This window comes from Seriola aureovittata, chromosome 21, assembly GCF_021018895.1.
Source record: "Seriola aureovittata isolate HTS-2021-v1 ecotype China chromosome 21, ASM2101889v1, whole genome shotgun sequence".
NCBI classification, from domain to species: domain Eukaryota; kingdom Metazoa; phylum Chordata; class Actinopteri; order Carangiformes; family Carangidae; genus Seriola; species Seriola aureovittata.
Genome location: NC_079384.1, coordinates 11,150,264 through 11,163,639, shown reverse-complemented (window position 1 = coordinate 11,163,639; position 13,376 = coordinate 11,150,264). Strand labels below are relative to the sequence as shown.

Genomic DNA, 13,376 nt, shown 5'->3' with positions numbered 1-13,376 from the left:
AATCAGTCCCTCGAATACTAGCTGTAATTTAAAGAAACTGGAGCCCAAAGGTAAAATTTGTCTTGATTTTTTTTTTTTTACTGCAGAGCTAACATGCTGAGGACATCAGTAAGCCTTGTTTTGGTTTGCTTCAGTTAGGCTCTGTGAAGCTAGAAAGAGGCTGGCATTATGAAGCCCAAAGGGGAACTTATTAATCTCCTCTGAGGCGACCATGGCTCTGTGGATTGCCTACTTGAATTGTTTGACTAATCAATTGCTTGTTGATTTTGCACACTCTGCAGGGCCTTTGTTGTCGGTAAATAACATGAGTCCTTCAAAAAAAAAAAGGAAAAAGAAAGAAGGTAAACCATGCTTGATTGTGCAAACAGCTATTAATATGATGGTGGAGTCTACAAGGATTTAAAACAAAAAAAAAAAGGAAGAAGCAAAAAAAACAAAAAACATTCCTCTCCCCATGTCAACATGCTGCCTCCCTCCCCTCCCTCTCTTATACAAGCGCCTTTGCTAGAACTTGTTTGACAAGGTCTGGCAGGATCACTGTTGGGTGTGCCTGTCTGTCTCTCTGTGTGTATGTGTGTTTGTGTCTTACAAACACACCTTTGTCTACTCCAGTGCATATGTAGTATCCATGCATCTAAGGTGTGACCTGAGTTTTAGATGACAGGTAGTCGGAGCCAGGTCACTTCAGGTTAGATAATTTTTTTTTTTTGTGTGTGTGTGTGTGTGTGTGTGTGTTTGCATACAATGAGGTGAACCCATTTAACCCAGAGATCGGACTCGCAGGCGCGCGTGGAGCCAATACTGAGCAGGAGGATCAAAAAAAAAAAAAAAAAAGTCACACTCAGCAGGCTTTAGAGAGATGTGGTAATCATGATTTGGTCATAGTTCATTTGCACAAAGAGCCAGGATCAAGGTTCAGAAATGATATTGATAAATAATCTAATTTATGATGAACCACTCCTGACAGACTGACAGTCGAGTGCACTCATCTTTGACTAATTTCCCCAGATAGCGTGATCCCCGGCTCCGTTCTGCGGCCGGCCTCAAGAGCGACAACAGACTCAGCAGCTCCCTGCGCTACTGTATTAACACTGGAGGCCGTTTCACAGAGAAACTTGTTTTGACAGAACTCCAGGTGTCTTATTGTTGGGGCTGGCATGGTTCAACAGATTTACCAATTAGCACTGGGCCGAGGGCACGGGAAGGGTGGGAGTGGAGAGGGAGGCAAGAAACGAAACAGGGGGAGGGAGGGAGGGAGGGAGGGATGGATGAGGCGGATTTGGCCACAGTGATGGAATGAGGTTTTGAGTGAGAGGGGAAGGTGAGGCGGGAGAGGAGGGGAGGGGAGGGGAGGGGGGGGGGGGGGGTCTGTGACCATACGGAGGCAGGCTGGAGTAAGGCGATCCGTGACCTCATTTTTTTTTTTTTTTCCCAGCAGCAGCATGGAAGGGTTTGAGGTCTGAGCTGAGCCACAAAGAGGAGGGGAACTACGTGGAAACAGAAGAAGGGGGCAGAAAGGAAGGGGGGGGGGGGATTGAGAGGGAATAGGGAAACAGTGTTAATACATGACAACTTTTCTTTTTCAACCTTAGTTCAGCTTGTTTTTCAACAGTAGGTTCCTACTGGATGAAGCACAGGTTTGATAAACTGTGGTATTTTTCTTATAGATAAACCCCTGACACTTAATTCTGCTGTTATGCGTTGCTAACACACATCCGTCTGCAAGAGCGCTGATTTGTTTTTGCTGCAAGTCCCTTTTGGCTTGCTGTTCTCACTCTGGTACGAGGCAGAATTGTGTGGGATTAAACACAATGTTATTACTCTCACTAACCCTCTTTGTTATTCCTCAGAAATATCTGCTCCTTTTTCCAGGAAGTTTGGAAGTGAACTTTTGAGAACAGGGTGAAGTGATTTGGTAAATATCCCAGGGGGTGGCCCGCAGAATGCAGAGCAGTTTTTGGCTCTTGAGTGTTATGACACCGGCACATGTGCCCACACATGTGTTGTAGCATGCATGTACCATGGGTACATGAAATCACTGGCCTTTCAGCTGAAAGATTGAGCTGATACTTTACAACTATAGGGTGTGTGTGCACTGTTGTGCTTCTTACAAACCAACAGCCTTTCTGGAGGTACAACATTTCTTTTTGACTTTCTAGAGGAGCATGCATTTTTTGTAGGTATTTGAGCCAACCAATCACAACAAAGAAAAGTCAGGCTTTCTCTATATGTAGGAAGCTGTCAGTTTCCTACAACAACAACCAGACCTAAAGTGTGGAAAGTGGCAGAGGTGGCGGAGGGGTAGCAGTTTGTCAAATGTTTTGTGCATGGGATATCCCGTTTGAGTCACTGTTTAAAAGTTTGAATTGCTGCTAACCAGATCATTGTTAGCGGTTAAACAGCTTTCCCGCTAACTGGAGCTGGCGACGACGGTTTCCTTCTGCTCTGCAACCTCGGCGTAGTGGCGCATGTACGGGTTCTCCGCCTGAGCGGAACAAGTTAAAGAAAAGTTTGTGTTCTCCAGGAGAACTCTAGTACACTGACTGGCCGTAATAAGGCCTTTTAAGAATACACAGTGTTCGTGTGAGCTAGAAAGCTTCAGTCAGTCTTCGTGAACGGTCCAAATACTTTTTTTATTATCACTGAGCAGGACTGAATTCATTAGCACCGGGGAAGGTTTGGTGCTCAGATGCTTTGACGCTTGAAGCCGTTCAGGATTTCCTGCTTCAAAATATTTAAACCGTGTACCAGCGCCGGTAGCTATACCTTGCGGGATACCAGGGAAGTACTAAGATAAATGAAGAAGCTATTGCAGCGTCCTTCACTGTAATCTCCAGATCCAGATCATCTCTGGCTCAGCATTGAGCGATCCCACTATTGCTCGGGCGACTGTCTGTTGTATACATGAAGTATGAACAAGCAGCTTGTGATAGAGAGTGATAGAGACAGCTTTCTGGAAGGGGGAGAGGAGTAGAGTGGGGAAAGATTGGGGGGGTGGCGGTATGAAGGCCGGCCAAATTCCCCAAAGAACAATTTACAGTTATGGATGAACACACTGTCACAGTCAAATTTGAACTCTGTGGATGTGTGTGTGTGTGTGTGTGTGTGTTGAGGAAGGCGGAATGCTGAGTGATTCCAGAGAGCACTTAAGCTGCCTCGAATTCATTTTTCTGCTCCCACCCACTTCATAACAGGAGAGGGGCTTCTCTTTTAGAGTTTGCAGGGGTAAACACCGGGTATCTGCTTTCTTAGTCATTTAGCATCGTCCTATGTCACCTTCCTCATATATTCTAAACAGTGTTTTGAGATTTGTCGGGCCAGCCTGAACGAAACTAACCCCCCAATTTATTTGATTTCGTTCCTCTCGGCAGTTCCAATGAAGACCTATCTGAACTTTTCTCGGATTTGTTTGGCTCTGGTTTTTGATGTGCGTGTTGTTATTTATTTATTTTTTTTCTCCTCTGTCTTCTCCGTCTGTGTAGTCGACGGTGTCTGAATGCCAGGCCCTGCTTTTGTCTCGGCCCGGGGAAGGAATTTGATGTGAGACTTATTTTCCTACCCAGTCAGTTTCTTTGAGCATTTTTCCCCCGCTCCTGTTTTTTTGTTTTGTTTTTTGTTTTTTCTAATAGTCTTGGAAGTTTGGGACACTTCTTTGAGGCAGGTGACGTTGCGATTTGACTCTCTCTTGCATACCTGTGCAGGTGTGCACATGCTTTTGTATTTATTTATCCAGCCTTTCAAAAAAAAAAAAAAAAAAAAAAAATCTTGTCTAACTGAATGGCCTGCTAAAGCGTCACTGATATCTGTCATGTCATAGGAGGAGGGAAGTGTGATGGGGTGAAAAGGAGACCTGGATTCCATGAGATTAAGAAGGATCATCATACGAGAGGTTTCGGATGAAGGGGGGAATGGCTCAATCTTGACGGTATATGGGCTGTTTTTCATGGAAGAGAAGTCTAAAGTAATGTGTCAGAGCACTTTTTCTCATCAGCGAGATGTGCTATAGACGCTCAGCATTGGCCAGACGTTGCCTTCGGAAGATGCAGAGAATTGCATGCTGGGAAAAGAATAAACAAGCCTGTCACCAAAGTTGGGAAGAATCCTTAGTGCAGCGTTACTGTCAAAAAGCAGCTTCCATTTCATTCATTATTAACATTACCTAAACGCATTATTTGTGTATTTATTCATTCATTTGTCTTGTTAACATCCTCCTGGAGTAAGATAAACAGCGCGGCCAGACTGGCTGTGTGACAGTTTGGTGTGAGATTTGAATAAAAAGCCTGGCAGCGTGATTGGAGCGAGACAGGAGGGGATTCGATGGACACCAGACTTCCTCTCCAGGCTCATTAAGGGACAGCGAGGCAATGATGTCGAATCGGCGCGCACTTTACCGGCCTGCCTTTTTCTTTGAACAGCGTCGCCCTCTTATCTGCAACATGCTCTGTTCCTCCATAACAAGACGCTTCCACTCCCGTGCACGCACACGCTCTGTCTGTCTCCCTTTCTCGTGCACAAACATTCTGCCTACATACACACTCCTCATACTTATTTAGTTTGTATAGACAGAAAACTCTTAAGTATGTGGCTTGTCCACAGAATTTTGGCAGCTTTTGTTGTATTTTCTCCTACGCTATCGAAAAAGCCTGGTACTTGTTTTTTTTTTTTTTGTTCTTTTTTTTCTGCACAGACATCACAAATGGATATTTTAATTGGAACTTTTGGCACTGTCTCCATCTTGTGTTGGAATGGCAGACAAGTGAGTGGCTGGCGAGGCCGGGGCCGGGCTGATTGGTGTGTAGCGAGGCGTGCCTAAATCAACTGGCAGCATGAATAGCTTGCTTGATTCTCACTGGCATTCACTGGAATCCATGACATTTTTTTTTTTTAAACAAGATTCTTTCTTTGGAAAACGTCTGGGATAACCAACAGGGGAGAGAGAATACCTCCTGCTTCCTTGAAGCATGACTTCCCTTTCGTTTTGTTGGTGCAATTTGCCCGCCTTTATGCCAACTCACTTTTTGGTGCTTTTGTAATGTCAGAATGAAATAACTAACCCATGTTGTTGCTGTACTCCAGCCACATTCATGCACTTTACAACTTCATATATAGGTTTTGAAATCTTAATGTGCTTATGATAATGGAATTAATCGCATTACCATCGAGAATTATCATTGCACTCTTGATTTAGAATAGATCTATTTTACATTCAGCCAACTCAGAGCAGGCCTGTTTGGGTTAGTGAATAACAAAACGGAAAGGAATCGGCCTTGAAGATAATATAAAATATCTGCTTCTTGAAGTGACATTCAGTCTGCAGACTCTGTGGTGGAGTGGGTCAAGACATTGTTATGCACCATTGTGTTTGGATGCCTGTTGCAAGGGTTTATAAAGAAAGGGTCTTTGTGCACCTTTACATTCTGAATCAACAAATGTGTTTAACTGTGATGTGATGGAGGCAGGTATATGCCCAACATGATACATTGTATTCTGTTTTACTTGTGAAGCCCCTTCATTGTCCGACCACAAAGAAAAAGATTCATACAAACTGTGCTAATTTTTTTTTTTCTCATCCAAACGTCTCCTGCAATAAGTCTGTCAGTAATTCCACTCCTCGACTTAAACAATGGCAAAACATTCTTGAGATATTACTCACAACTCCAAACTTTGCATAGAGGTACAACTTAATAGATTATTCATACATCTACCTTTTGGAATTTTGAGGAAATATCCATTTCCAGAATTCAGGGAATTGAAAGTGAATAGATCACCAACCCCAAATGACATGTTGGGCTGGACCGCTTCGAGGGAAAAGCTCTCTTTGGCTCCACTGCAGCGACTAATGCAAACCACATGTTTGAGCTGCGCATCTGCATAAGTACACACCTGTTTAAACTGTGGACAGTCTTTTTTTTTTTACCTCAAACAGTAAATTCAGGCACACTCACGCCAGCGGCAGAGCGGCTGCAGAGCTGGGTCAGGTTGGAGTCATTGTAATCCTCCTTGACATAATGGAGTCCTTGTGTTTGGCTGTGTGTGTGTGTGTGTGTGTGTGTGTGTGTGTGTGTGTGTGTGTGTGTGTGTGTGTGTGTGTGTGTGTGTGTGAGTGTGAGTGTGTGTGTGTGTGTGAGAGAGAGTGTGAGGAGGAAGAAGAGAGAGAATGGGAGAAAGATATGGTGTACGTCCAGGTGGGGTTGTGTGATCTGTATACTCTGTGAATGCAAATAAGTGTTTTTGTGTGTGTGTGTGTGTGTGTCTGTGGTAGTGGGGCCTTTCTCTCCGGGCTGGTAGTCAGTGCTGTGTAATTACCTGGCTGTCTGCCACTGAGCCCCACTGGAGCTGAGACAGAAGTGGAGCTGTGTCTTACACAACGTAACGCAGCACACCATCTGAACCTCTGGCCCACAGTTTGTTCAGCTTGGGGTCTGGACACGACTCGGGACCTCTGGAGATGCAGGCGAGATCGTGGACGACTTCTAAAGACTTGCATATAAAAATGAATACATTTACAACTATTTTCTTTTTAGAACGAGGAAAAAAAAAAAGGCTTGTGTAACCGCACACTCAGGTTTACAGATGAGCTTATGGACTGAAAATAATGATTATGTTGATGTCAGAAAATGTCTTTCACATGTTCCCATAATCCAATGTGGAGTCAAAAACCCAAAGCTAATTTAATAACTTTAAATATGATTCAATATATTTAATTTGATCATATAAACTGGAAAAGCAGCAGATTCTTGCAATAGAGATGGAAAACATGGAGAAAAAAAAGTTTGCTTGGTTTTTGCATGGTAAATCACATAAATAATCAACGGATTATTAAAATTGTTGATTGATTTTAGGTTGCCTAATTGATTTACGGGCAAATGATTTTTGGACTGAAGTAAATACAGGGCAACAGGCCAGGAAAGGTTGTGAAACTACTGCTACAGGGTAGAAAGCCCTTAACTGACAGACACAGACGGAAACGGAGCCCGCCAATCAGAAGCCAGGAGAAGCCACAAGACAGATTTATAGCGCTGGCATAAAGAACATCGCTGAACTGGCATGTGACTTGTTATTGCTTCACCAGTCACCGGGGAACTGATATGTGCTCTAATACTGAGGTGCACCCCCTACCTGTAAAGGCCAGGGTCCTGTAGGTGCACAGGCGTAGTGCATAGTGCGGTGTCAGCCTGCCTCTCCCGCCATTTTAATTATTTTATCTCCTCAGTCTTGATTTGAGCAAAAAGGGGAGACCTCGGCAGAACCTGGCACATCAAAGGCTACCTCCCCGAGTCTTACAAGTTGCCTGTCTCTTTGGAGGAACCCAGGCTTCGGAGAGCCAGAGAAGGGGATTGGAGCCGCGGTGTGGATTCCCGGCTGTAATGAGTTTGATGGGCTAATTGTAGCCCCCAGTGGACACAGGCACACATCACAGAGGGACGGCAGAGCGGGGAGCAGAAGCTGTGGATGAGGAGCTGCAGTGGCTGAGAAATACTCCTGCTAGCTCTTCCCCTCCATCCCTGGATCTCTGCACATGGCTCTCTCTCGCCTTTTGATTTCAGTATCCTATCTTTTGCGTATGTGGATATTATTCCCGACATGTATCATTCTTTTTTTTTTTCTTTTTTTTTTTTCTCCACTGTTCACTCATTCATTTCTGTTGCACATGCACACGTTTTCTTTTCCTTAGCTCTGTAAAACTGGCTACTCCCTCGAGGAGTCCTGCCCATCTTTGTTTTCTCACAAGCCTGCAGTTTTTATTTTTTATTTTTTTATTACTGTGTTTTTCTGAGCTGGAGCTGGAGGCCTAATCTGACGACTTTGACATCCTCCATCGGAAATGACACTTTTTCCAGGCGATCGCGCACATTAATGATGGCTGGCCTTGACAGGAATGCATGTTGGTCACCACATTTAATAAGCGCTCTGACCGCACAGAATCAGAGGCTGAAACCACAACACAATGCACAACAAAGAAAATGTAATGCACAGACAAAACACGCGCAATCCTTGTGCCTTACTACCAACAACATTAGCAACTGGCTCGACTGTGGTGGTGATCAAAAAGGCTCTCTGCAGCTTTGAACAGTTCTCTTTTTTTCCCCTATCTGCATCAAAAAGAAATCGATAGCCGAAACTTTTGAGTGCATGTATCAGTTTTTCCTCCCATTGCACACCCAGAGCACCCCACACACCCCCACCGCTAGTTTGGCAGTTGTACATTATGCCACAAGAGTAAAACTCAGTTAAAAGCAGAAAGGCACAAGGAGATGACACCGGCAAGGAAGCGGCTCGTGTTGGGTAGGGCCCTTGGCTGGGAGAAAATCAATGGGAGGGAACACTTCCATACACGGAAATGGCACAATGGGAGGGAGGGGAGGGAGTAAAGATTTTTTTTATTTATTTATTTTTATTTTTTTTACTGAAAAATGATGCATTTGTTTTACCCAGGGAGCGAAAAAGCAAAGACGAGGAAGGAGAGGAAAAAAAAAAAAAAACACTCTTCTGAACATCTTTTGAAAAAAAGCTAGTTCTTTGGTGAGGTTGAGTTGTGTGGTTAAGGTTTGTTTTATCCAACTGTGCGGAAGCGTGTGTAGCTGTCTTTCAGGTCTCTTTTTAGTTGAGGCGCAGAAAGACTACTCATGGCATGTTCAAGGGCACTCAGTGGACACGGATGCCCTGCAGGAGGCGGAATTATGAATACAACATGAGTAAACAGACACCTACATATACTATTAAAATAGTACGCTTAGTACTTGGCAAGAGACCATTCTAAGTAGTAATTTGAGCCGGTCCGTAGCAGTTCAACCTCACTCTTCTGAGGGTCATTGATAAAGACTTGTGAAAAATCAGCTCTAATTTGCCTGATAGTGGAATGATTTGCACATTGGCAGTAATGTATTCCTGTGTGCATTCCTCCAATACAACCCTTTTAGTATTCAGCTTAGTGATAAAGGATTTTTTTTTTTTTTTTTTTTACACAACAGCTGTGAACAAAGAATACAATAGCACACAAACTCGAAACACAATTCCAAGCCTGAGCCTTGAATGGCATTCAGACTTCACTGTGACTGAGCGTACCCATTCAGTGGGAGTACGCGGCGGTTGAAGAGATGGTATCAAGTTGCCTGCAGATGGAGGTCAGTGTGACTGGCACAGTTGGCACCTTGGCACAGCAGCAGTGTGCTGCAGCACTCAGCTCCGCAAAGGATGCGTCGACTGAAGAGGGGGTGGGGTGGGGGGGTGGGGGGGGGGGGGGGGGGGTGTGGTGGGGGGGGAGCGAAGCGTTCTTCTCACTTCTCCTTTTTTTTATTGTCTGTGCTTCCTGTTTTGAAAGCCATTAAGGAGCAAATTTCCTCACAGCGAGAGGGGAGATGAAAAGGCCCGGTCTTTTGAAACATGTCCAAGCGCAAATGTGAAAAAGAGGGGGAATGATAGCTATCTGTAAACATCTCTGTCGAGGGGTCGACGGAAAAGGAATTGTGAGGGGGGAAAAATGATACATTCATTTGCGTTTTTTTTTTTTTTTTTTTTTTTTTTTGATTTGCTGATGAAAGCGATGCTGCAGTTTTTGTTCCAAGCCAGCTGTATTGCTCTATTCACAAGCACACTAATATATCAGGGCTGGCTCACATAACTACACAGCCACCACCCCCTAACCCCCTTCCGAAAATGCTTTGTGACATCTGCATCCACACATGTCTGCATTCACTGTAGCCAGTGGGTATTTATAGACGAGTCGGTTTTGTCGTCCATTGATCCCTTTGGGTTCTCTGATCACAAAACTGTACTTTCAAGTAGCTTTTATATGCAATCTCTGTGCACTTGAACGGAGAGCGCCTGCGCTGACCTGCTGAACCTAACCTAGTTATGAAGACCTTGGCAATTTTAAGTCCAACCCCGGTAACACCAGTTAGTCATTTTGTGTGCTGCAGCTGTCGTTTTCTATTTAACGTGTTTAGTTGGCATACAGTACATTTACACCAGTTTCCTCTCTGCGGTGCTTGACTAGTTTCTCAAGAGAAGCAGTAGCTTGGTGCTACAGACTCTCCTCCTCCCTCTCCTCCTCCTCCCCCCCCCTCCCACCCCTCACTGCCCCCGAGCCTGGCCAGTCTGTGGCTCTTAATAAAACCGACAGGCTCTAATTGGGCTTAATTGCACCCTTCGGGCGTCGTCAAAAGGAGTGTTGCTAAACAAACTGCAGGGTCTGCAAGCAGGCCAGCCAGTCTACGGCAGCACATCGGCCGCCGAGCTCATATGCCTGCATGCAATGCGCGCAAATCGCCAAAGCCGTTGTTACGTACGCCATGCGCGAGCAGTATAATAGTGCATCAGGAATGTGCATGAGTAAGCATCGGATTTAATTATGTGGGTGTATGTGCAGAGAGGTTGGAGGGATGTAGCAAACCATTCATTCCTCGCAGCGAGCCAAACTGAACAAGAGCTCACAAGCCTGGGAATCTTATGCATTCAAGCAGGCGGCATCACCTGACTGTGAACCTCTCGCCGCTCTCTGCCGCTAAAATCGACACCAACAGTAAAACGGAGTGCGTCTCTTTGTCTTTGAGGAAGTGTCTACAACTCCGTGTATCAGAAAAGCCTTTTTAAATCCCCACTTTTATTTAAAAACCCCTACCGAACAAATCCCCCATCTGCCTTTCAGCGGTACGAGCAAAAAAAAGATGATGTAGTGCTCTACATCCCAGTAGCACCACCTCCTGGTTAACGGACAGGGGCGACCGTGATATTGGCTCCCGCTCGAACGTGGTTTCATTCAGTAGAGGTGGGGCAGGCGCTCACCACATGGGCCTTTGCTGGGTCATTGAGCACAATCGATGGAGAACTCCAGATGCGATTGAATCATTCAAATGGCAAAGCCTAACGTGTGTGTGTGTGTGTGTGTGTGTGTGTGTGTGTGTGTGTGTGTGTGTGTGTGTGTGTGTGTGTGTGTGTGTGTGTGTGTGTGTGTGTGTGTGTGTGTGTGTGTGAGACGGTGGTGACCCCTAAGGCTGCGACCCGCAAGGAAAAAGGAGAGATAATCACATTGAGCACAGCACTGTGTTAAAATTCTCCTGACCATTTGTTCCCCCTTCTACCCTTTTGAGTTGTTTACTCATTACAGCCTTTCGCAGCTTGCTAGTCGTCCCGGAAACTTCTGGAACTCCCTTTTTTTTTTTTTTTTTGAAGACGTACTGCTTGATACGGAATAAAAATGCCACAAACCGGATCGTCTCTATTGTGTGCAAGCGTGCGGGCACCGTTATGCCGGGAGAGACACGGGGAACGAGGCATCCACTGTGTTTTTGTCCAGAGCTTAAAAGTCATGTAATGATGCAGTGGCTGAGCTGGAGGCCCCATAAAGACTGGAAGGGCCTTATTTCAGTGGCCTGCTGCTGCTCCAGTGCCTGACGAGCAGAATCTGTCAGGTCTTTCAGGAAAAGAGGCAGAGCACATAATTAAGATATACAGCCCAGGGTGGACTGAATATATAGACTGAAAATATAGAGGAGCAGACCAGTCGGCCTCAATCACAGCCTGTGGTTAAGTGTTTGGCTGCAGACGGTGCCCAGACCTGTGCGAGTGTATGTTTCTGTTTCTGTTTCTGTTTGTGTGTGTGTGTGTGTGTGTGTGTGTGTGTGTGTGTGTGTGTGTGTGTGTGTGTGTGTGTGTGTGTGTGTGTCTGTCAGCAGTCTGAGCAGCATGCTATAAAAGGCTGGTGAGTCGAGCCATAGCCTCTCTGTGTGTCGGGGTCACAGTGAGCCAAACTGTTTGTGCGTGTATGTGAACACATACACATACTCGATGTGGGTATTCTATGTGTTTATTTATGTGTGTGTGTGTGTGTGTGTGTGTGTGTGTGTGTGTGTGTGTGTGTGTGTGTGTGTAAATGATGCAACTCCCCTCCCTGACCCAAAGTTCTTTCCCCATCCCGTCTCTCCGTATTCATCCCTGTTGTAATATATAATCCTGCTGTCTAGGGCAATAGTGTGTATCTGAGAGGACACATCCTCCCACTTAATGCCCAGTGTACACACCCACACCCACACACACACACTTTGCTGCTCACACCTCAGTCGTTTCAGTGCTTTGTCACTCTCTAATGATAACTATCCATCAATGGTAGGGGCGTCGCTCTCGGAAATGAAGATGGATTGAATTAGTGTTGAGTGCGCTGGCCGCTGCGTTGTGGCGGCAACCCGTAATTACACTGTCAGGACCATTGAACCCACCTCCCCACCCCCCCAGCACCACCCTCAACGAGACGCTGAACTTAACACGTTTGCACCAGTGTTGATTACAAGGTCTTTTAGTCTGGGCAGATTCACATCATGTAGTTCCTAATAGCAAGTGAAAGGGCCGGTCATCTGCGGAGGATTAGAGCGTCGCGGTGTGTACGCAGCACTGAAGCAACAGCAGTGATGGATCGACCGCTGCAAAACCTTCCCCCCGTGTTGTTGGAGAAATGAAAACAATAGCAAAGGCTTCACGCAGCCTCATTGTCCCATTGTAAACAAATACACATGGGAGCAATCATGTTTGAAACTAGCCTGCGCACTGTAGCACCACAGTACTCAGCAGCTGATTTGCATAGAGACTAAAGCACTATCAGTGTTTTCCACAAGTTCATGGAATAACCAGCCAGAGTGTTTCGGGGGGGGGGGGGGGGGGCTCACCACAAGACACATTGTTTTAATTTTGGTCTTTTGTTGCATCTCAGCTAAAAAAGACATTTAAATTCAATCTATAAAAAAAACAGTTTATGCTCCAGATAATTGTGAATTTTGCAGATGAACATTGCTGCACAGTGCAGTTGTTTTCCCAACACAAGAATATCGGGATGTGTAAGCATGAAGCTGCAGTGATGATGAGAAAAAAAAGACAATAAGGGACGCCCATTTCCTCTGCACTGATAGAGACCTACAACAAATCAAGTGTGGTGATGTCTTTGTGATGTGCAACCACAGTAGCTTACATAAACACAGTGTCCAGCTGCATGGAATTGCAGATTTTACAAACGAAACTTAGAAAAGTACTTGGCTGGTAATTAGCGTTCAGGTACCTGCGGATAAAAAAAACAAAACAAAACAAAAACAAAAAAACAGCAGAATTTGCAGAACTTTCTAAACAACAGGACATTCATGAGAATTCAGAATGGGAGCCGACATTACACCATTGGTCCTTTTGAAGAAACACAAACACAGATAGCGTTTACAGTGTGGGGCGGTGAAAGCAAGTAACATAAGCACAAACAACCAAACTCCGACACCCCCACCCCCCCACCTCTCTGTGGGAAATGAAAATTGGCCTGAAGTGTTTGTTATTAGATACGTCCGAGGAAACTCCAGGAAATGGACTTAATTTCATATAGAGGCACATGACTTGGAGGATCT

At 45.1% G+C, this 13,376-nt stretch overlaps 1 protein-coding gene across 25 annotated transcripts in view; it reads left to right on the top strand.

Annotated features, from left to right (window-relative positions):
• The window catches only part of tcf7l2 (transcription factor 7 like 2), a 91,716-nt gene that overhangs the window by 40,012 nt on the left and 38,328 nt on the right, over positions 1–13,376 (top strand). The gene's annotated exons all lie outside the window — the stretch shown is intronic.